A 21,726-nucleotide genomic window follows, 5' to 3' on the forward strand; every position below is an offset into this window, starting at 1 on the left:
CCAGGTGTGGTGGCTCAGGCCTGTAATCCTAGTGACTCTGGAGGCTGAGATCTGAGGATTAATGTTCAAAGCCAGCCCGGGTACTACAAATCCTGGGAGACTCTTATCTACATTAATCATTAGAAAACCAGTAATGGTGCTGTGGCTCAAGGGGTAGGGCGGTAGTCTTGAGCTGAAGAGTGCAGGGACAATGCCCAGGTCCAGAGTTCAGGTCCCACAACCCACCATAAAAAAAACAAAACAAAAAAAACGACAACAAAAAACCCCCAACAAACCTGAGTGCTCAATAAGTCTAACTCACTATCCTTTCCAATGAGGCCACACTGTACATTTCATGTTACTATAACAACACTCTCTAAGTTTTTTTGTCTTAAAAGTTATCAAAAGATTAGCCAGAGTTTTGCCTAGAGGTAGAGTGCTTGACTATCACGCATGAAGCCCAGGGTTCCATTCTTTGGTACCCACATACACAGAACAAAACAAAATATGAAGTGGTACTATATGGCTCAAGTGGTAGAGCACTAGTCTTGAGAAAGCTTAAAGACAGTACCCAAGCCCAGAGTTTAGGCCTCAAGACTAACAACCCCCACAAAAAAAAGTTATCCAAAGAAATACATAACTAAGCAAAGGAGGCTTTTAAATTTCCACCATGAAAAATACTAGATTTGAGAGATCACTTCGGTATCAGTCATCAATTTATATACTCAATGGCTTGATCAAAATACTCCATTTTTGATTTGATACTAAAATGACACATAGACACTGAACCATAACTAATGGAAGACTGATAACTACTCAGTGAATATTATCTTCATAATAAAGTACATATTAAAAATCAAACTATGTGTACAAATCAGATGGTAGCAAACAATCACCTGCCATCCAAATCCTTTTACATTTTAAAATCAAGGACAAATAAATATGTTAAGATTCATTAAAATTTTAATTAATTTTAATCCAAGTGCTGTCAGAAAGAATCACCCACCAATCATCCTCCATCTGAAACCCAATGCTGGATAATTCATTTGCCTCAAATGAACTCTGGCCTTTTAAGGTGGCAATCCAATGACCTTCTGGAGTGGTGGTACCCTCCATCCATAGGCACTCCTCTCCACAGGAAGAGCGGGAGCAATGAGAAATGACTGGGCCACCTTTCCTTGCTTTTTGACTCCTAGGTGTTTTCAGTGTATGCCCAATGCTTGACTTCAATTTTATAATAACAAAATAATATACCAGTACTTATTCTGAAAGGCAACTGTATGTTCCAAATAGCTGATATTAACAACTTCCAACACAATACCTAGGAATAATTCGAAGTTCTGAACCATGCTTTAGGAAAACATTTCCAGCTGTCCGTGAAGGATTTATTCCTATTCCATCGTTGGTAAGAATTGCCCTTGTGGCTGCAGGAACTTTAAACTCTTCTGCTGCAAACTTTAAGACTGCTGTGAAAGATGTACTTTCAGGAACACTGAGTACTTTGTAAGGCAGCCACGGGTCCGACGTCAACCGTGTTTTTAAACGAAAACTTCGACATGGTGGAAGGGGCCTAGGACCCACTCCTCGTGCCAAGTGCACCCCAGTGGAGTTTATTTTTATTTAGTCAACTCTGCATGTTGTGCCTGCCACAGAATGGTTGCCACAGGAAGACTAGATATTGAACATCAAATAATACTCTCAGTTTTGTCTTTCCATCATTAAATATGCTTCTTTATGAGTATTTTCTTTAATCGGTGGGCTCTTATAACATCTTTTTCTTTTTCTTTCTTTTTTTTCCCCGGGGTCTTGGGGCTTGAACTCAGCCTGGGTGTTGTCCCTGAGCTCTTCAGCTCAAGGTTACTGCCCCACCCTTGCCAATCCCCACTTCGAGTTTTCTAGAGGTTAATTGGAGATAAGAGTCTCAGATCCTTTTGTGCCCAGGCTGGCTTTGAACCTTGATCCTCGGATCTTAGCCTCCTGAGTAGCTAGGATTACAGGCATGAGCCACCGTGCCTGGCAACATCTTTCTACTCCAGAGCATTGATCACAAATTTGTTATTTTCATTTTCATATATTTTTATTGTAGTTATTAGAAGGGTTACATTATATTCACCAGATAGAAGGTCCATTACTTCACAAACATTGATACCCTTTCTCATGTGTTGGTCCCAATTTCCCTCTCCCCACCCCAACCCCTCATCTTATTATTTTCATTTTCTATTGCAAGTAATATCCAATGATTCTTTCTCTTTGCTGTGGCATGGATATGGTTTGAGAATGCTCCTCTTAAATTCTGATGCTAGAAGTCTGTTCTCCATTGTGGTGGCATTGAGATGATGGGAACTTTAAGAGGTGGAATCCAATGGCACATGATTGGGTTGCTGGGGCATGGCTCTCAGAAAGGATAAATGTATTTCTTGTGCTAGTTCATATTGGCCTAGAATTATATTCAAGAAATGATTATTCAAAATATTGTAACAGATAATCCTTTTAGGAAACCATTTAAGCAAACTGCTTTATTCATTCGCATTTTATTTTCACCAAATATTCTCAGTAAGATAGTCTTTCTCCCATTTTCTCTACAGAGGTTCTATTCTATTTCTTTTTCTTTTCTTTTTTGCCAATTCTGGGGCTTGAACTCAGGCCTGCACACTCTCCTTGGGCTTTTTTTTCTCAAGGCTAGAGCTCTACCACATGAGCCACAGCACCACTTCCAGCTTTTTTCTATGTATGTGGTACTGAGGAATCAAACCTGGGTCTTTGTGCATGCTAGGAAAGTACTCTTCTCCCGGCCCCTCTATTTCTTTTTATAGATGAGGAAATCAGGGCTTAGAAAGGTTAAGTAGCTTACCAACATTAGATCATTACTAAGTAATAAGGGAACATTTTGAATCTAGACTAGCCAAGGTCATGAAGCTGACTATTTATGCATCCAGCTTCCATATCTCCTTCGGTAAATGAATGTCAAAAACAAACAAAAGCCATACCCTTTAAGTCTCTCTGGATTGTAAGCTTCTTAGTTTATCTGTGCAGTCCTTCTCTGCATATACATCCTGCGTTCTAACTTACTTACCTGAAGGAATAAGCTCATTATATTCCAGGAATGACAAGAAGTAAGCATGGTTAGAATTCTAAGAACAATAGAGAGGCCCATTAAAGATGAGGTTGAAGAGCAGAGTGGAGATCATTCTAGAGAGAAGTAGCTTACATTTTATGTTAGGTGAAACAAGTGATGGGAGGCATTTTGACTGGATCTAATTTGGATTTCAACATTTTCACTGCTGTCATAGATAAGTCAAGGGAGACTCTTGAAGTAATTAGGACAAGATAAGAGGGAATGGAGAGTCTTGGGGGAAACATTGGAGCTCATGAGAAGTAGATGGATTGGAGATAGGCTGGAAGGTTGAGGTCTTTGGTAAGTATTTGTGGAATTAATGCACACATAGGAAGTGTGAACTAGTCCAGTAATGAGTATGTAGCGGATATCTAGTAGATGGTGGTTCTTGTTGCCATAGCCATCTCTTCCACCTCCTGAAGAGATGGAAATGCCATAGCAACAGTCATGAATGATCAGATCCCTCCCTTGCACTTTTCCGAGATCCCATGCCCCTGCCTCTCACTGTACAGTGTTGCTAATTATGATGGCCAAGCTGTCTCATGCAGTAGTGCTTTCCTGTTTTTCATCTATGGATGCCTCTCTGCAGCCTTTGACTTTCTACTTTTTGAAATGTCTTGACAATGAGGATGATTCACTCTTCGAAGCTTTCTGCCACATCTCTTGGGGCAGTCTCTTCAACTGACCCTGTAGTGTGGAGGTGGCAGAAGAATCTGATTCCCAGACCTTCCATCTCTTAGGTCAGATTCAGAAGGTCAAATCCTCTTTTTTGGCTCCATTACAAGGTTAGCTCTTCATTTCCAGTGGATACTTTTTTTTTCCTTCTAAGTCATGACTGAAAACTAGAAAAAGAGAAGGAGATTTCCCCTCCCACCTAAATCTTTTACTTTCCTGCCTCAGACCATAAAACACATGCCCTTGGAAATCTTGGGAAACACACAGTACACAATTTGTAAAAGGAAAAGATTATTATAGAAAACTCATTTGCTATTGAGGAAATTAAGAATAGTTTTGAATTTGGTCTAAAAATATCAGTCCTGAAATTGATCTTCCATGTAACATTTTTGCTAGCTTATTATTTGATGTTCATTTTTTAAATCTCTTAAATAATTCATGTACCACTGGCCAGCAAAATAAAATGCTTTACCTTAAGCCTACATCTACATTTCTTACCTCAGCTCTCAATTCTAATTACTACATCCAATTTCTATTTCTTGATGGGAAGAGGAATTCTACACAGAATTGAACAACAGGTAATGGACTTCATTAAGTAGGGTTGACTGAGCAGAGCTTTCCAAATCCCATCTCCTTCCTGAGTTAGAAGTTGAATAAACTATTGAGTAGGCAAAAGTGTGTCCACGGACTTGTCAGCCTTCCCTTCCTCTTCTGTAGTTTCCATGCTCTGAAGCTCTGTAGGAAACAGAAAGGGAAGGGAAGAGACACTCTTCTTGTTTGATCTTGACACAGATCTGATTTTTTTCAGACTTTTTTTTCTTAATCTAAGGTGAGTTTGGAAGAGGGGAAAGGGATGGATCGTTTGGGTGGCCTCCCTATTTTCTAAGTGCATGTTTGTGTTATTATTTTCTGTAAATTAAATTTTGATTTATATTGTATTGTACTTCAGATCTCTCCATTCTCGTTCTCATTCTTCTATTCCTACTGTCACTAGCTTTTCCCCCAACTCTGAGTATTTTGATCCACTGTGTAGAAGATTGAATATTCAATCTGGTGTTCTTCAAGACTGTCATGGATTATAAAATAGCTCCTTATCTGTGGGTTTACTTTTAACCCAGTAACTTGCAGCCAACAATGAACTGAAAACATTAAATAAATATATTCAGAAATAAGCAATTCATAAATTTTGACTTAGGCAGTGTTCTGAGGAGCAGAACTATCTCACGTCGTTTCATCTGGGATGCCCTTCTCCAGTATATACAGTCAGTGTACATTACCTGTGCATGAGTCACTTTAGTAGCTCTTTCAGTTTTAAGACTATCCTGGCATTGTAGATCTTGTGTTTAAGTGACCCTTATTTTAAGTGACTCAAAGCACAAGAACAGTGAGGCTGACAAGTTGCATATGCCAAAGAGAGATTGTAAAGTGTTTCCTTGAAGTGAAAACACTTTCTTTGCCTCTATAGGTCTGCCTTAGTTCACTTGACATTTATTTTCCCCTCTAAATCCTTCTTTTTCTTTGGAAATGATTCAATATCATTCTTCATAATGGATGAGTAAAATTCTGTTGTGTATATATATACATATATATATATATGCTAATGTTTATTCTTCTAGGTTGACATTTCACGTCCTTTATTCATTAACTGTTTGTCTGTTCCCTATTGGGGTTCTTGACTTTTTCCTGTTGATTGCTGGAGTTTCTTGACAGTTTGGGGCCTTGGAAATACCTCCCAAATTCATTATGTATGTCTTTGTTAGCTCTCCTTGTGACATCTTTTGTTGAACAAGAATCTTTGATTTTTATGGATTCAAATTCATATTTCTGGTCTTATAATTTAATGCCTCTAGGATAAAGAACTTATTAAAGTCATATTTTTTGTCACAATAGTAAAAGGGATGGAGAAAATGTTTTTTGATAGTTTTATGTCAAACAACAAACATTGTCTCTAGAGCTGACTAGGGATCTCTTCTAATGGCCCTAAGGCCACTCCGTTATTATGAGTAACTCAGCAAATTTCTGTCAACCAAAATGGACAATGAAAATTGCTTGTGGCATGCGTTATAAACAGAGTTCTCTTCTAAGTGGAGATGGCCTTTTCAAGAAATAATCTTACACCCACAAAGTGGTAGCTAGTTGGTACAGGACTGACTGGAAAAGAAGATTGAAGCTAGAGAACATAAACACTAATCGTACATATTTTATTAAAAGTACTGTTTAGTAGCTTTATTTTTACCATAAAATTTAAAAGTACAATTTACCTTATCTCTTGTAATGTTCCTGATCCAAGAGACTTGGTATGTATTTTGGAAGACAAAGGCAATCCCTGTCTTTATCAGGTTAGTACTTCTCCTGTGCTTTCATCTTTTCTCAATGTTACTAATATCTGAAGTCTCTCAGTTGTATTTTCAACTAGAAACTAATGCATTTGCTGCAGAGCTAGTACCTCCAGTTTACACTAACTTTTATGGAGAAAGATATATTATTATTGTGTTTGCTAGCATAAAAGAGCAGAGATACAAATTAGATATCAAAAACAGCCCCGTTCCCAGAGCACACCAGAACAAATCAACCAGTCACAAATCTGTAATAAACTTGCCTTGGAAAAAACAAACAAACAAGTCTCCATACTGAAATTCCCCTTGTGTTTAAAAACACTCAGAAATATTAACAGTATCATTCATAGCAGGTACTTCAAATAACCCTTGAGGTAGGTAGAACCATTTTCTTTCACAGTTTTTGAATGTGAATCAATACTGGAGCTTCACTGGCCAGCCTGTTGATCAGTCTCTGAATTATGCACCTCATCTTCAAATGAGGCCTGAAGTAATGGCAGGAGGTAATCGATAGAAGGGCTTGATCAATGTTCAATGGAGGAAGGAAAGTCTAATGAACAAAATATAGGACTGGGAGCTGAGCCAGATCTGAATTCCAATCTTCTGTTTAGCTTTGTAAGCAGAAGCCTAACTAGGTGATTTCACTCCTGGAGCTCATTTTTATAACTGCCTTGGACACCACAGGAACCCCTGCAGGCTCCACGGAGGAGCAAGGGATCAACAGAAAAAGACATGGCAGCAGTCGCAGAAGCAAAATGAGGACAAGCTGTGTATTTAGTCATCATCTGTTTAACCCATTCCACTCTCTGGGAAATTGGGCTGGTTACCATGGACTCAGTGACGGATAAAACAGACGGCACTCACTTTCAGTCCTTCTGGATGCCATTAGATTGAGATTTGGTTTTATTTTATTGCCTGTCCTAGGGCTGGAACTCAGGCCCTGGGCACTATCCCTGAGCCTCCTTGTGCTCAAGACTAGTGTGCTACCGCTTGAGCCACAGCTTTTTCTCAGTGGTTTATTGGAGAGAAGACTCTCACAGACTTCTCTCCTTGGGCTGACTTTGAACTGCAATCTTTAGTTATCAGCCCCCTGAGTAGCTAGGATTATAGGCAAGAGCTACTGGCACTTGGTATGGTTTTATTTATTTATTTTTGTATTTTTTTTTTTTTTTGGTGAGTCATGGGGCTTGAACTCTGGGTCTGGACACTGTCCCTGAGCTCTTCAGCTCAAAGGCTAACTGACATACCCCTTGAGTCACAGCGCCACTTCCGGTTTCCTAGTGGGTTAATTGGAGATAAGAGTCTCATGGACTTTAGTGCCCAGGCTGGTTTTGAACTGCAATTCTCAAATCTCATCCTCTTAAGTAGCTAGGATTACAGGCGTAGCCACCATGCCCAGCTGTAATAGTCATTTTTAAGGATGCAAAAAATAAATAAATAAAAGGAAAATAGTACAATAAACCCTTATTACCTATTATTCAACTTCAAACTTTATCACCGCATAGTCGATCTTATTTTGTATTGACAATTGCTTTCACCAGGTCTTTCCTTCACAGCACTAGCAAACTTCAGACCTCATGCCAAAGCTGAGGGACAGCAATGGTTTCCTCAGACAGTGTATGGAATGAGGGACTCCTATCTTGACGGTATTTCTCTGCTGCAGTGCCCCATCTTTCCTTTGAGTGTTGGACCCAGGCATTATAGAGAGCTGCTAAAAACATCTCAGTTAAACAGGGTCCTGCATCAAACAGCTCAGTTACCCTTAATGCTTTGTATTTAGAAACAAAGTATCTCCAAAATACTAGAAGCCAAGAAAAATAAATAGTTTGAGTATGGGCAAAATTACCTTACCTGCCCTATACCTGTGGTGTAGGAGGGCTGCTTTGAATGACCAGTTGCTTATGGTTCCTCTTGAACTTCCAGCAATTTCTCAGGTCCCAAACTTAAGACTCGAAGTGCATCTTGACCTACTGAACAAACAACTAAGCTCTGGGAGAAAGGCTTGTACAAGTACAAGAAAGCAACCATGACAGGAGGCGATACAGTTAAATGAATTATGTTACTATGGTAAATAAACAAAACAAATGCAACATATCAACAATATGAGAAACTATGCAATGGATTAAGATACACTCTGGAGTAGATTTGACAGTTGAGTTGTTTTGGGAACTCTTTTTCTGTGAGATCTTGTTTTGAATATAAACCTGCTCTAAGTAGAAAGTCTTTCATAATTTTTTTTGCCCTTCCTGGGGCTTGAACTTAGGGCCTAGGCACTGTCCCTGAACTTGTTTGGCTCAAGCCTAGCACTCTATCATTAGAGCCACAGCACCCCATCTGGCTTCTTCTGTTTATGTGATACTGAGAAATAGAACCAGGGCTTCATGCGTGCTAGACAAGCACTCTACCACTAAGCCACATTCCCAGCCCTGGGTTCTTCTTAAGATAATAGTGAATGATGATTTGAGGCAACTTTACACAGCCATTGGTGGAAGGAAAAGATTGGGAAAGCTTTCATGCTTAGATATTGTAGGGAAGATTTCTCAAAAACCTGCTTTATTTCTCACTTACAAAACATGGTAAAGCCTGAATAAAGTTCATATATGCCGAAGCACTTGGTTGTGGGAAAGCAGCCATTTGATGACTGGTCTGGGCTTTCATCTCGGGACTGAGCTTCTCTCTCATTTTCAGTTTTCTGCATGTATTTCCTACAAAGTCAGTCTCTGTGTTGCCAGAAATGTACTGTTTTGGGTTCTGCGCTATAGCTAACTTTTCATTTCTTGCTTTTATTTTGGCAAGACCAAGGTACTCCAGAGATTTGCTCATTCTAAGGAGTGACTATAAGGAACACCTGTCAGCTAGTCTTATTTGCATATATTATTGATGAGGATGGAAGTTGGTCAAGGTGAGTGTCTGGGAGAACAGCAAGCTCACCTTCTTGTATATTTATCAGTATGACTGTTACTTGTGTGCCTCATAATCACGGCATTATGTTTCTAGTTTTCTTATTAAGTAATAATTTCTGATGCTGAGATTTGGAGGGAGATAGTAGAAGAAGGAATTGGAATATTTAGGTTAAAGCAGGGAAATAACAGAACCTATCATTTGTAAAGCAGCTAGATATTAATTTTTGTTATCTCCATGAGTTAAGAAGTGATCATGAATGATACTGAGTAGTTATGGTGTGGTTTGTTTTTACTTAGTTGAGATCCATTTATATGAGCAGATTTTAAAGCCAGCATGCAAAACTTTGACATCTTGATGTGGTTTTACAGCTCTGTGTAGTCACAACTTAATAATGGAGCAATTCTGCTCAATTGATAAAGTATAAAAGGAGCTCTTTCTATGTAGCGTTTAGGAACCATGAGGATCAGGCGACAGTTTATTGTGTGCCTTATAATTCAGTCATACTCCTGAAGCTTTAAACTGTGGGGAATTGGGAGAACTATAGAAGCAGTAAGTCATTCTTTTTTAGAAAAACATATATAATAATTCAAGACTAAAAAGACACACAAGAAAAAAATAAGCTCACATGTTTGCTAAAGCAAGCAAGCAAGACCCCCCCAAGGTATAATTTAAGAGAAACAAAAGCATGATGTTTGAGAATACACAAATTTTGGAAAATTGTTTCCAGGTGCTATACATACGATTAAATGCTATTTCTAGACCCACAAGAGTTGCTACTTATTTGCAAGATGTCTGAGCATGCACACACCAGTGTGTGAATATGCAGTTCCCTGTGCTTGGGGACTCTGGAATGCCCAGGAGTACATGTAGATAGTGCTTTGTTTCTCACCATGGGTCAGCACTCCTCTAGTCTAGGCTTCACCAACACCTGGATAGACCCTGAGAAACTCAGATGACAGCTTTCCTCAAACTGCAGACAAGACGGCTTGAGCTCTGTGTCTGCTATCTCTTTGTGTTTTCTGTCTGTGAATGTACCTTGTTACTTATTCAAAAAGGAACAATTTGTTATTGGCTCCAAGGATCCCCTTGTAGATATTCTAACAAATGTAGTCATGGCTTTTTCTCTTGGCCTTATATCCACCTGCTTCTCCTTTCATCCTGTTCATTGCTATGGTAGCAGAGGTAAGTATATATACATGTGTGCATATAATATTATATTAATATATCATATGTGTAGTATATTATTACTTATAATTAATATGTAATAATATAATTATACCTAAGATAAATATGTATATATATTTAGGTCCTTCATGTCTTTTTGCTTAGTATGTGTCTTTCAACCCATTCTTCATCAATGGCTATTATACCTTCTGGCCATTTCAATTGAATAGGTTGTGTTTGCAAATGAGTGAATGTAAAGGGCACCAGAAGAATTGAGAGCACATTAAATCCATTGCTCTTGTATACCAAACCTTATTCGAATAGGCTCCATTGTGTGCTAGCTTTATGAGATTGGACAAGATGTTTTATATATTGTCTTCTGGGCATATGAGCATGGAATATTAACTTCTGTTTTACAAGGAGACCCTTGGTGTCTGTTTATACTCTCCATTTGGAATATTATTAACATGAGGAGCCATTGTATGAAGAAAAAATGCTTCTCATGTTGTACTATTGGATATGGAAACAAGAGCTATATTATGTGTGATTGTTGTTCTTAATGTGCTATGTTATTTCTCATCTCTTTTGTTGTACCTTGGTTATTCTCATATTGTTGTAGTATCTTACCTTGTTATCTCGTATATTATATATATGATTATTTGTGTATTTGAAATAGGAAAGGGAAGGGTGGAAACCAAGATGAGGGGCGGGGTGGGAAATGGGGACACAACAAGAGAAGGGGTATCAATGTGTGTGAAGTAATGCACCTTCTATCTGGCAAATATAACTGTAATTCTATTAATTACAATAAAAATTTTAAAAAAGAAAAAATTAATCCAAAAAATTTTAAAGGAATATAGCTAGTTCTGCAAGCATTGTATAAAAGTACTAAGCATTATATGAGCATCTGTGATGCTCAGATCTAAAATGATCTGGATTGCTAGAATTTGTACATTGGCTTATGGAAAATGATCTATGTTATTTCATGGAGATGCCATGAAAGGGGAGCTTTGAATTTCTTATAATCTCTTTTAATTTCTTCCTCTTCCAACCACTATTAAATACTGAATATGCAACCCAAGGGAAAATAATATGCTTCCAGGACATGGGTCATGAAAAGAATTTCTAGCACTCTCGTACAATAGTTGGCTGCCTGAGGCCCTCCTTTATAGAAATTCCAGAACCCCCTCTGTTGGTTTCTAAGTTTCAAAGGTTACAGATAGTCTCCTTGCTCTAAAAATAAATATTGTGGGTCTTTGAAATTCAAAACCAGACCATCTCTTGCTGCACCTTCCTTTAACATTCTTGATTAATGAATCCATGAAAGTCACATAAAATTCAGCTTCTAAAGGGTTAGCATCTTTGATTAATATTGAATTTAGACACTCGCCTATTTCTTCATTTAGCTGACAAAAATTTAACTTCAGCTAAAAACTTCTAATAACTTTTTGTGTCAGTACTTTTGGGGAAAGTTCAAAGTAGGTAGTAGCAGCAGTAGACTATAGATCTGAAAAAGCCATACAATTAATCATTTCTCAACAAACACATTGGCATTCATCCAAGGGAAGAGGAATTTTCCTTAGAAAAGAGTGTGATATTATAATTGAAGTTGACCACGATTAACAGCCTCTTTGGTTAACCTAAAGCACGCATAATCATTAGTGAGTTGCGTTGCCTCCTTTGTCAGCTGAGCTGTGGACATTGAAGTTTTGGGGAAAACTTTTCTGGGTCCTGAGATTATTTGCTTTCAAATGTCAACAGTTTTCTGTTCGTGCGTTATGTATGAACTATTATATTCCCCACCAATCCCAGGGAACTCCAGGCCTCCAATTCATTGATTCCACATCATGTTAAATACTGCATCCAGAGAGCTGGATACTAGGGACTCATGCCTGTAATTCTAGCTACAGAGAAGGCTGAAAGCTGAGATCCATGTTTGAAGCCAGCTTAGGCAAGAAACCCTGTAAAAACTCTGATCTCCAATTGATTACCAAAAAGCCAGATGTGGAGCTATGGCTTAAATGGTAGAGCACTAGTCTTGAGCAAAAATGCTTATGGGCAGTTCCCAGGACCTGAGTTCAAGCCCAAAGACTCTCCCTTTCTCCTATCCCCAACACATACATTACATTCACTAGCTCTGCTTCATAACTCATGAGAATAATGTTTCTTCTGTGTAATTTGCATCTAGAAATGTATAATGGTGTTTTCCATGGTGAGAAAAAGAATGTTTGGGTCTCATAGAAAGTACTAACCTACATAGAGTATTTTGCTCGTTTGTGTACGTGCTTGAGTTTGAACTCAGGACCTCGTACTAAACTGGTGCAATACCAACTGAACCATACAGAGGCCTTAGTTTATACTGGTTAATTTTGTTATATATTTTAGTATAGAATCTCACTTCTTACCCTGGCATGTGTCAAAGCCCTGATCTGCCTACTTTTAGGCTGCTTAGGTACAAGCCACAGAGTGGCTTACTTTGTTAGAAAAGTTTCCACAGACTTTCTTGCTGACACTGCAATCTTCCAACAAGTCCCAGCCTTCCAAGAAATGAAGATTACTGGTATGAACTATCAGTAGACTTAATTCATCTTTATGGTTTTTGAGCTGATGAAGATAATCCAACAAAAGACTGGACCTTTCTTTTTCTTGTCAAATGTTATCAGAATATCAGTAAAAATATTATTGAATTCTTGGAGGGAAAAATAGAACACAATTAAAATTTACTACCAGTAAAATAAAAATTGTATTTTTATTTATTTATTTATTTATTTTTATTGTAATTAATAAAAGGGTTACATGATATTTTCCAGATAGAAGGTGCATTAATTCACATATATTGATACCCTTTCACATGGCTTGGTCCCCATTATCCTCCCCTCCGCCCCCCCGTCTTGGTTTTCCCCCTTCCCTATCCAATTTCAAATAACCAAATACAAATAAATCCAAAATATCAGATAACAAAGTGAGATACTGTAACAATATGAGATAACCAAGGGACAGCAAAAGAGATGAGAGATAACATAGTACATTAAGGACAGCAATCATTCATTGTATGGCTTTTGTTTCAATATCCTGGAAGTCTTTTCAATTAGCTTCATACTATATGTGGCCTTATGTATCAAGGTTTTTCTCTATTGCAGATCTCTGCTAGTAGAGCCCAAGGTTTCTACTGATTATGATAAATGAGGGGAACCATTGAGCCTAATTTCCTTTGAGTCTGGCTTAATTCACTTAATATGATTTTTTCTAAGACTTTCCATTTCCTAACAAATGGGCCGATGTTATTTTTTCTGACAGCAGATAGAATTCCATTGTGTACAAATATCACAACTTGTTGATCCACTCATCAACTGAGGGACATCTAGGTTGATTCCATATTTTTGCTATGGTGAATAATGCTGCAATGAACATTATTGTGGTTGTAGATTTAGTATGCCCTAGTTTCTGGATGGTTGGGTAAATGCCAAGTAGTGGAATTGCTGGGTCATAGGGGAGCTTTATGTTTAGCCTTTTGAGGCACTGCCATATTGCTTTCCATAGTGGTTGAACGAGTTTGCACTCCCACCAACAGTGTAGTAGTGATCCCTCCTGGCCACATACCCTCCAGCATCTGTTGTTATTAGTTTTCTTGATCCTGGCCATTCTAACTGGAGTAAGGTGGAATCTTAGAGTAGTTTTGATTTGCATTTCTTTTATGATCAGAGATGTTGAGCATTTCTTCATGTGTCTATAGGCCATTTTTGTTTCTTCTTCAGAGAACTCTCTTTAAGTCTTTGGCCCATTTTTTAATGGGATGGTTGTTACTTTGGGGATTAGTTTTGGAGTGATTCAATTTTTTGAGCTGTTGATATATTTTAGATGTGAGGCCTTTGTCCATTGTTTGGTTGATGAAGATCTTCTCCCACTCTGTAGGCTTCCTAATTAATTTACTAGCTATGTCCTTTGCCATACAAAAGCTCTGCAGTTTAATGCAGTCCCACTTATCCAGCCTTTCTCTTATTGGCTGTGATTCTTGGTCCTTATTAAGAAAGTTTTGACCTGTGCCAAGGAGGCCTAGTGTATCTCCTATTCCTTCTTGTAAAGTTTTCAGTGTGTCAGCTTTTACCTCGAGGTCTTTGATCCATTTGGAGTTAATCCTAGTGCAGGGTGACAAAGAAGGATCCAACTTTAGTTTTCTGCAGGTTCTTAACCAGTTCTGCCAGCACAACTTGTTGAAGAGGCTGTCTTTCTTCCAGTCTATAGTAAAAATTGTATTAATCATTGAGGAGCATAGAGTATATCAGCATTCACAAAAATTGTCAGTCATTAGCTAATGCAACATTGGTAACAATGGAAGGAGGAATGTTGAAGGTTACTCTGTTAAAGTATGGATCATATTGATCAGAGCATGGAAATTTATATACTTAGCAGGCTGATTTTGAATGTTATACAGCCACTAAGAACCACCTCTTAAGAGGCCAAGATAATTTTAATTGGAAAATTTAATGCAAAAGGATAAGATATATATGGAAAATAATAATCGATTATACCAAATTCACTTTAAAGTACAGATTGCTATTAGGAGTGGGTTTTTTAAAAATATTTTTTGTTGTATTTAATAAAAGGGTTACATGATATTTGCCAGATAGAAGGTGCATTAATTCACATACATTGATACCCTTCCACATGTCTTGGTCCCCATTACTCTCCCCCCCACCCCCCCTCTTGGTTTTCCCCCCTTCCCTGTCTAATTTGTATTTGGCTACTTGAAATAGGAGTGGTTTTTAAAAAGATTTTGTTTCCCTGGATAGCATATAAAAATGATATCCAAACATTCATTCTAACCATCTTTACAAGTTACACAATTCTAGATTTTTTAAGTTAAGAGAAATCATATTAATAGTGGTCTTCTTCTTACATCAATAAATTCATTAAAAATGAGCATTTCCTAGTTTAGTCTCCAAAACTTCCTATGGCTTTCAGGACTCATAGAGGTCAAATCATTGATTCATATTTTCATCTTCCTTCACTTAGATCCATAAATCTTAAGTATGCTTAATTGCTGGTGGGTAAAGATAGCCTTGGACAGTCATTTTCCTAATGATGGGGAATTTTTCTGATAAATTATGTGTCAAAACTTGGTAAAAATTCTTATATTATCAAGGAAGGTAAGTAAGGAATTGGAATAAATGTGTCGAGAACTTTATACTCACTCCAGATTTTGGGGATTGATTGTTTTTCTGGCTAAAGCCACTCTTAAAGGGACAAAAGTACTTGAAAGTAAGCAGTATTTTATTTTAAAAATATTGAAGCTACAAGTTACCTACACAAAGACATGGCTTACTCCTTGAGAATACACCTAGTGAGGAAGCTGGTATTTTTTTGAGTGAGTTGCCAACTATCAAGTATCAGTATATCCATTTGCTTAGCATATATCCAATACTTAAAGTGCCATATAACTTATTCCTTTCTAAGCACCATTTGTACACAAATTGATCTCCCTTAAAGTAATGTGCTTATAAAAGAGCTCTGATAGAAAACAGAGGAAATGACTCTTTATTGCTGTTTAAATATTACTAAAGAATTGATATATAAAAGGACTCTAGTAAAAACTCAAAAATATCACGTTTCCTCTGTATGCATAAACCAAGAAAAATGAATGACATGAATGTAAAGTGGAAGCTGTTTGGGGAGAAGTTACCCAAGGGAGAAGGAAGAGTTAGAGGCTAAAGTGACAGCAGTCAATTATGATCAAAGTATTTTATATTCAGTATGAAAATAGAATAATGGACCCCATTAAGAAACAACTGGTTAAAAATTGGAGGAGGGAGGACTAGAAAATATAATGGAGGGAGTAATGCAGTCAAAATACATTATGTGCATGTATAGAAATGTCACAATGAGACCCTATTGGATCATTACTACATGCTTAAAAGAAGGGAGGGAAAAGGCTCTAAGGATAGAAAATAAATTGCATACAAGTAAGAAAGCCTTTAATCACTTCTAAGAGCTCATAAGTACTTTTCTTTTTAAGTACTGGAACCTGAACCCAGGGCCTTATATTTGCCAGGCAAGTGCTCTTGAATTTCAGTTTTCCTTTCTTGTTCCCTCGCCTCTCTCTCCCTTCCTCCCTCCCTTCTTCCCTCTCTTCCTTCCTTCTTCCCTTCTTCTCTCCCTCCTTCCCTTCTTCCTTATCTGCCTGCTATCCTTCCTTCCTTCCTTCCTTCCTACCTTCCTTCCTTCCTTCCTTCTGTCCATCCATCTTTCCACATTTATTTATTTATTTATTTATTTATTTATTTATTTATTTGTTTGTTTGTTTGTTTGTTTGTTTGAGACAGGAGCTTTCTGTGTAGCTCAGGCTGGCCATAAACTCACAATTTTGTCATAGTCTTCTGAATACTGGAATTACAGGCCTGTGCTATTATGCCCACTAAGAGATTCTTAAAAAGATGTAAAAAATAAACTCATATACTTTTTCCTAAATTGCCTTCTTTTGTTAATGACATCAGTTCTTTATAAAGCGGTTTCATTTTAACAGGTTCATTTATATATGTAATGCTTCTTCGTTATGATTCTCCTTTCACCATTCCTTCCTCTTTCACTTCTTTTCATCCTCTTGCATTTACTCATAAAACTGAGCTACCAATATTGATTTTAGGCTTTTGAGAAGGCAACATAAGCGTATAAAGTATCTATAGATTATTTTTTAACAAAACGTTAGCTAGTGTATTAGTTAACTCATCTGTCTTTTAAACCTGAACTTTTTATGATTTCCTTAGGTGTGGAAGACTACAAAAAAAACCTGTATCTGACATTGTTACCTGGTATATTGTATATACATTTATTAGTTTATTTGAAATAGGAAAAAGAAGGGGGAAAGCAAGATGACTGGGAGAGGTTAGGGGGAGGGAAATGGGGAAAATACAAGAAGGGGTATCAATGTGTGAGATGTAATACATCTACTATCTGGTGAATGTAACTGTAATCCCTCTATACATTACCCCAACAATAAAAAAATTTAAAAAACATGGAATCAAGAACCATATAAATTATGAATTGCTTTAATAACACTGTTATTTAACTTGCATTATGCAGTTACTCTAGGGAGATATTAGAGATTGTGTGATTTCTAGGTAATACCTAAGAAGGTTAAGTTCACAAGCTCTGAGAAAGCAAAGTTGAAGGTAGCCTACAGAACATGAGAATTTCTGGCCAGGAAAAAGGATGCAATTATTATTCCAAAAGGTAAGAAGTAGAAGAAAAATATTCAAAGATCTTAGCAGCAAATTGGTTTTGTAACTCAGAGGGACAACGAAAGAGAGACAGATGAGTAGCAGGATACAGGGAACTCAAGGGAACCAGCTTAGACTCTGTGGGGCATATGTGTTGGTCTGCTCATCTCCTCACATACCATTTTGTGCCCCTGCTATGAATAATAATAATAATAATGAATATGAGCTCACTGGGCAAATGGCTCTCTTTATCTCTCTTTAAGCACATTGCATCTCTTCACCCAGGAAGATATATTTTCAATAAATGCCTCAGAATTACAACATTGTTAGGCTTTAGGATATTTTATTTACTAAAGAAGCTTGCAGTGAGTTAGACCAAAATATATTCTAAACCAAGAATTGCTATGGCCAGTTCATTTTTAGTGTACATCTTGCTATATATTTTCTTTTTTCCCTCTTTTTTTTTTTGTTTTTCACAAAAGAAGGTCAGAGCCTTTTAAAGTGACAGGCTGAAAGATGTTTTGATTTGTCTTCTTCACCTACCTTCCCAATTTCTAAGGAATATGAAAGACTTTTATGTAGTAACACTAATATCCATTCATTTCACCTTATGTCAAATGTATTCACAACTCAGCAGTAACAAATAGCATATAAATTACAAAGGAAATAGTGTGATTTCTCATTTATATTCTTATCCTCAAATCCTGACCATCAGCACAGTTTAAATGGAGAATTTAAAACCAAATGGGACTGTAGGACTGCCTTATTCTATGCTTCTGATTTTCCAGATGGGGAAACAAGATTGCCAGTGACCTGCCCAAGGTTATAGGCATACTGACCTGGGGAGTTTGACCATTGACTCAATTTTTTCTTCATACTACTCATGGTTCAAAGCTAAGGTACAGAAGAGAAAACTTCTATTATGCAAAACAGAGCTAGTTTCTTAGGTATTTTTCTTTGGTAAGAAACGTATTTGTGGGGCCGGGAGTTTGGCCTAGTTGTTAAGTGCTTGCCTAGCATACATGAAGACCCGGGTTCGATTCCTCGGTACCACATACATAGAAAAAAGCCGGAAGTGGTGCTGAGGCTCTAGTGGTAGAGCGCTAGCCTTGAGAAAGTCCAAGGACAGTGCTCAGGCCCTGAGCTCAAGCCCAGGATTGGCAGAAACATATTTGTAATCTGTATTAAAGACCTAATATCAAGCAGTTCTGGTTTAAAAAATAGCATATGTCAGGATGTTAAGCATTCTTCTTCCTCTCAATGCATAAGATAACACCTGTTTAGGAAGGAAATTGTACATTTAATATCCCCTAGTGATCTGCCAACAAGTTATTCATCTGCTTGTGTCCTCACAGGGCATAATCACAGACTTCCAAGATGATGGAAGCCTCTCAAAGCATCTTCTCTGAGTTTGAATTTTTTATATAAATACAATGAGCTTTCAAGATATACAATGAGTGTTAAGAAGTAGGACTGTGCATACCTTTCCATTTTCTTTAAATTTTTCCATGTGGAAAAGTGCCAACAGGCTGAGTGACATATGCCTGTAATCCCAGCACAGAGAGTATCGCCATTCAAGGCAAGACTTTGGAAAACAGAAGGATCCCTTATTTCAACAAAGAACTCAGTTATGGTGTATATGCATTTGTGATCCAATTATATAGTAGGCATAGAAAGGAAAGTCACTGGACAAAACAAAAGACCTTGGGTAGAAATGCAAGACCCTATAAAAAAATTGGAATAAAAGAGTATGGGATATATGGTAGAATGCCTGCCTAACAAGCATGAGGCCCTGAGTTTAAATGTGTGTGTGTGTGTGTGTGTGTGTGTGTTTGAGAGAGAGAGAGACAGAGACAGAGAGAAGAAAAGAGAGACAAGAAGAGAAGAGAAGAGAAGACGAAGAAGAAGAAGAAGAACAAGAACAAGAACAAGAAGAAGAAGAGGAGAGAGGTCACAATATTGACTATTTAGTGTCAAGAGAACATATGGTCATGAAACCAAACAATTTTATTTGTCTACATGATGAAATTCTAATTTTTACAAGTAGGTTCAAACCATCAACAAAATATATTACAAGTTGATAATATAGAGATTCAACAAGGTTCAAACATTTCTTTTTGTGTATGCTATCACAGGGCTTTAAACTCAGGGCCTCCATGTTGTCCCTGAGCTTTTATTTTTGCTCAAGGCTAGCCCTTTACCACTTGAGTCACAGCTCCACTTCCAGCTTTTTGGTAGTTTGTTAGAGATAAAAGTCTCACAGACCCTCCTGTCCAGGCTAACTTTGAACTGGGTTCCTCAGATTTCAGCCTCAAGATTATGCGCTCTCTCTCCCTCCCCTCCCCCCCTCTCTCTCTCCTCCCCCTCTCTCTCTTTCTCCTTCTGAATCTCTGAATCTCTCTCAGGACATGATCTCAATTTATGTGCTAGAGTGGGACTGAGCTTCAATTCTCTTGCCTCAGCCTCTTGAGTACTTGGATTACAATGTGTGCTTCTATTCTTAGTTCACAAGAAGGCTTTTAGATTTTGCCTTGTCTTCTTGCAACACTAACTAATGGAAGAATACCTTAAACAATATACATGTATAGTCCACAGGAGCTTTATCTGACAATTCCTAGTTAAGCTGTAATCTGATCGTCAGTAGCAGCAGCCAGGTTTGTCAATGAGCATCTTGAACATCCAGTTTAGTCATACCCCTAGATGACTTTAGTGTTAGCCGCTACCATTGCAAGTACAAAAGAGATTCCCAGTGAGATCAGCCCTGGTTGAGACCATTAAAAGTGCACCAACCAGAAATCACAATACATTTTCTTTTTTGATGCTGATTTCGGGGGTGGTATGCTTTAGAGATTTAGATTCCTAAAATAGACATTATTTTATTGTAAGGTAATTTGTGAATTGTGAAATTTGTCATGATGTGGTTAACCAAAGTCTTTGAGCCCGTATGTTCACTTTGATTTACCTGGTATCTAGAAAAACATTGAAGAAAAGAAGCATATTTCACTCTTAGAGACAACAATGCAGTGCTGAGAAACTCTTGCATATTGACTGTCAATCAGTGGGGACTTTATATGCAACCTTCCTCTTGTCATTAGATCACACAATCCATTATAAATGTTATCTCCTTCAGACCAAAGGGGTTTAGCCCTATGGAATATTATTATTCTCTTTTACTTAGGAATTTGTAAGCCTCACAAGAAGGCAACAGGCTAGAAAACATTTAGCAATTGGCACAGAGCTCAACACAAAGTGAGTAGTTAATTAGTGGCTGTTATCTTGGCTATTTATGACCTATTTTCCTTAAACTACATCCTCTAGCTCTTTGCCACATTATCCAACCAGTGTGAGGTCTTTTCTTCCTCCTAGCTGGGCCATCAAAATTTAATTATCATACTCACAATTCAAATTTAATGTGGAACTCAGCAAATTTCCTACCACCCTCCTTTAAATATTTACAAGATCATAGAGGACTCGCAAATGACCCTCATATTCTCATGCACTGCTCCTTGTTTACTCCATGTGGACCACATTGGCTATTGTTCCAGCTCTAAACCTACTACCTCCTAAATCACTGGTCATGTTCCACTTCAAAGCCTTTGTGTGTGAGCCCCTGTTTCCTTCAGCTATTTGACATCTCTTTGAAAATAGAGAACATCCACTCAGACTAACTAGTTTCCCTAATATACTTTACTTTTATGCACAGCACATATCTACCATAATCTATCATAGTATTTATTTGTTTTGTTAATCCCTGTATTAGAATTTTAGAGCATCATGGGCATGGATTTGGGTCTGGGCCATTGAATTTTCAGCACCAAGGACAGTGACCCCCCCCCCCCCCCCCCAGCTAGGAGCTACAGGAATGTTTGTTGTTAAATGAAGAAATGGATGCCTACAGGCCTGAAGCTGCTTCAGAGAATAGAGTATCAGCAACAGGACAGGATGAGTGCTCAAATTATGTTTTACCTAAGGAATAGTAGGTCAAATTTGGGGTTTCTGCATAAAGAGAAGACAGTTTTGAAAAACTTTCTGTAGTAGATACTGGGTTGCTCTTGGTATTTGCAGGGCTGAAAGTGGGTGCACTTGTCTAACAAGTGTGAAGCTCTGAGTTAAAGACTTAGAGCCATTAAAAGAAAAAAAGTTCTTGTAAAGATCTTTGCTGTAACATTGACAAGGAACTGTGGAGCTCCACACTCCTGGGAACTGATGATCTTGAAGAGAAGGATTAGGGAAGGTAAGAGGACCAAAATAAAATCTGATGTGTAGAATAAAGTGAAACTTAGCTTCAATGAATTACAGTGAATGCTTTGTGAAAGGGAGGCTAAATTCTACCCATGTA

At 37.7% G+C, this 21,726-nt stretch overlaps 1 pseudogene; it reads right to left on the reverse strand.

Moving 5' to 3' along the window:
- Positions 1–1,278: 1,278 nt before the first annotated feature.
- On the reverse strand, positions 1,279–1,537 carry LOC150067128 (ubiquitin-fold modifier 1 pseudogene; annotated as a pseudogene).
- Positions 1,538–21,726: the final 20,189 nt, after the last annotated feature.

This window comes from Megascapheus bottae, chromosome 2 (genome assembly GCF_031878675.1).
Source record: "Megascapheus bottae isolate mThoBot1 chromosome 2, mThoBot2.hap1, whole genome shotgun sequence".
Classification (NCBI taxonomy): Eukaryota; Metazoa; Chordata; class Mammalia; order Rodentia; family Geomyidae; genus Megascapheus; species Megascapheus bottae.